Raw genomic sequence first — 3,966 nt, forward strand, 5'->3', positions numbered from 1 at the left:
TCCAACTTTAGTTGAACCGAGTGTGGCTACGCCCGGTCCTTGCGAAGGTTAAAACAGCGCTAACTTGACGAACTATCGTTGTGGTTTTGATGCGTAGGTAAGAACGGTTCTTGCTCAGCCCGTAGCAGCCACGTAAAATTTGCAACAACAAAGTAGAGGACGTCTAACTTGTTTTTGCAGGGCATGTTGTGATGTGATATGGTCAAGACGTGATGAGATATAAGTTGTTGTATGAGATGATCATGTTTTGTTGAAGTTATCGGCAACTGGCAGAAGCCCTATGGTTATCTCTTTGTTGCATAAGATGCAAGTGCCAAATAATTGATTTACTTTATCGCTATACGATAGCAATAGTTGCAAGAGCAATAGTTGGCGAGACGAACATGTGACGACACATTGATATAGATCAAGATGATGAAGATCATGGTGTCGTGCCGGTAACAATAGAGATCATGACAGTACTTTGGAGATGGAGATCAAAGGCGCAAGATGATCATGGCCATATCATGTCACATATTTTGATTGCATATGATGTTTATCTGTTATACATCTTATTCTGTTTTGTTTGACGGTAGCATTTTAAGATGATCTCTCACTAATTATCAAGAAGTGTTCTCCCTAAGTATGCACCGTTGCAAAAGTTCTTCGTGCTGAGACACCACGTGATGATCGGGTGTGATAGGCTCTACGTTCAAATACAACGGGTGCAAAACAGTTGCACACGCGGAATACTCGGTTAAACTTGACGAGCCTAGCATATACAGATATGGCCTCGGAACACGGAGACCGAAAGGTCGAGCATGAATCATATAGTAGATATGATCAACATAGTGATGTTCACCATTGAAACTACTCCATCTCACGTGATGATCGGACATGGTTTAGTTGATTTGGATCACGTGATCACTTAGATGACTAGAGAGATGTCTGTCTAAGTGGGAGTTCTTAAGTAATATGATTAATTGAACTTTAATTTATCATGAACTTAGTCCTGGTAGTATTTTGCAAATTATGTTGTAGATCAATAGCTTGCGTTGTTGCTTTCATATGTTTATTTTGATATGTTCCTAGAGAAAATTGTGTTGAAAAATGTTAGTAGCAATGATGCGGATTGGATCCGTGATCTGAGGTTTATCCTCACTGCTGCACAGAAGAATTATGTCCTTATTGCACCGCTAGGTGACAGACCTATTGCAGGAGCATATGCAGACGTTATGAATGTTTGGCTAGCTCAATATGATGACTACTTGATAGTTTAGTGCACCATGCTTAACAGCTTAGAATCGGGACTTCAAAGATGTTTTGAACGTCATGGACCATATGAGATGTTCCAGGAGTTGAAGTTAATAGTTCAAGCAAATACCCGAGTTGAGAGATATGAAGTCTCCAACAAGTTCTATGGCTAAAAGATGGAGGAGAATCGCTCAACTAGTGAGCATGTGCTCAGATAGTCTAGGTACTACAATCGCTTGAATCAAGTGGGAGTTAATCTTCCAGATAAGATAGTGATTGACAGAATTCTCTAGTCACCATCACCAAGTTAGTAGAACTTTGTGATGAACTATAGTATGCAAGGGATGACGAAAACGATTCCCGAGCTCTTCATGATGTTGAAATCGACGAAGGTAGAAATCAAGAAAGAGCATCAAGTGTTGATGATTGACAAGACCACTAGTTTCAAGAAAAGGGTAAAGGGAAAGAAAGGGAACTTCAAGCAGAATGGCAAGCAAGTTGTCACTCTGAAGAAGACCAAAGCTGGACCAAAGCCTGAAACTGAGTGCTTACACTGCAAAGGAAATGGTCACTGGAAGCGGAAATGCCCTGAATATTTGGTGGATAAGAAGGATGGCAAAGTGAACAAGGGTATATTTGATATACATGTTATTGATGTGTACTTTAACTAGTGTTTATAGTAGCCCCTGAGTATTTGATACTTGTTCGGTTGCTAAATATTAGTAACTCAAAACAGGAGTTACGGAATAAACAGAGACTAGTTGAGGGTGAAGTGATGATGTGTGTTGGAAATAGTTCCAAGATTGATATGATCATCATCACACTCTCCCTACACTTTCGAGATTTGTGTAGAACCTAAATAAATGTTATTTGGAGTTTGCATTGAGCATGAATATGATTTGATCATGTTTATTGCAATACGGTTATTCATTTAAAATCAGAGAATAATTGTTGTTCTGTTTACATGAATAAAACCTTCAATGGTCATACACCCAATGAAAATAGTTTGTTGGATCTCGATCGTAGTGATACACATATTCATAATATTGATGCCAAAAGATGCAAAGTTAATAATGATAGTGCAACTTATTTGTGGCACTGTCGTTTGGGTCATATCGGTGTAAAGCGCATGAAGAAACTCCATAAAGATGGATTTTCGGAATCACTTGGTTATGAATCATTTGATGCTTGCGAACCGTGCCTTTTGGGCAAGATGACTAAAACTCCGTTCTTCAGAACAATGGAACGAGCTACTGACTTGTTGGAAATAATACATACCGGTGTATGTGATCCAATGAGTGTTGATGCTCGTGGCAAGTATCGTTATTTTCTGATCTTCACAAGATGATTTGAGCAGATATGGGTATATCTACTTAATGAAGCACAAGTTTGAAACATTTGAAAAGTTCAAAGAATTTTAGAGTGAAGTGAAGAATCATCGTAACAAGAAAATAAAGTTTCTGCGATTTGATCACAGAGACAAATATTTAGTTATGAGTTTGGCCTTCATATAAAACTATGTGGAATAGTTTCACAGCTCACGCCACATGGAACACCACAACGTTATGGTGTGTCCGAACATCGTAATCGTACTTTACTAGATATGGTGCGATCTATGATGTCTCTTATCAGTTTACCACTATCATTTTGGGGTTATGCATTAGAGACAGTTGCATTCACTTTAAATAGGGCACCATCGAAGTCCGTTGAGACGACGCCTTATAAATTGTGGTTTGGCAAGAAACCAAAGTTGTTGTTTCTTAAATTTTGGGGTTGCGATGCTTATGTGAAAAAGTTTCAACCTGATAAGCTCGAACCCAAATCGGAGAAGTGCGTCTTCATAGAATACCCAAAGGTAACTATTGGGTACACCTTCTATCACAGATCCGAAGGCAAGTTATTCATTGCTAAAATGGATCCTTTCTAGAGAAGAAGTTTCTCTCGAAAGAAGTGAGTGGGAGGAAAGTAGAACTTGATGAGGTAACTGTACCTGCTCCCTTATTGGAAAGTAGTTCATCACAGAAATCTGTTCCTGTGACTACTACACCAATTAGTGAGGAAGTTAATGATGATGATCATGAAACTTCAGATTAAGTTACTACAGAACCTCGTAGGTCTTCCAGAGTAAGATCCGCACCAGAGTGGTACGGTAATCCTGTTCTGGAAGTTATGTTACTAGACCATGACGAACCTACGAACTATGAAGAAGCGATGGTGAGCCCAGATTCCGCAGAATGGCTTGTGGCCATGAGATATGAGATGAGATCCATGTATGAAAACAAAGTATGGACTTTGATTGACTTGCCCAATGATCGGCGAGACATTGAGATTAAATGGATCTTCAAGAGGAAGACGGACACTGATAGTGTTACTATCTACAAAGCTAGAATTGTCGCAAAAGGTTTTCGACAAGTTCAAGGTGTTGACTACGATGAGAGTTTTTCACTCATATCTATGCTTAAGTCTGTCTGAATCATGTTAGCAATTGCCGCATTTTATGAAATCTGGCAAATGGATAAACAAAACTGCATTCCTTAATGGTTTTCTTAAAGAAGAGTTGTATATGATGCAACCAGAAGGTTTTGTCAATCCTAAAGGTGCTAACAAATTGTGCAAGCTCCAGCGATCCATCTATGGACTGGTGCAAGCATCTCGGAGTTGGAATATACGCTTTGATGAGTTGATCAAAGCATATGGTTTTATACAGACTTTTGAAGAAGCCTGTGTTTACAA

Source organism: Triticum dicoccoides, chromosome 7B, assembly GCF_002162155.2.
Source record: "Triticum dicoccoides isolate Atlit2015 ecotype Zavitan chromosome 7B, WEW_v2.0, whole genome shotgun sequence".
Lineage (NCBI taxonomy): Eukaryota > Viridiplantae > Streptophyta > Magnoliopsida > Poales > Poaceae > Triticum > Triticum dicoccoides.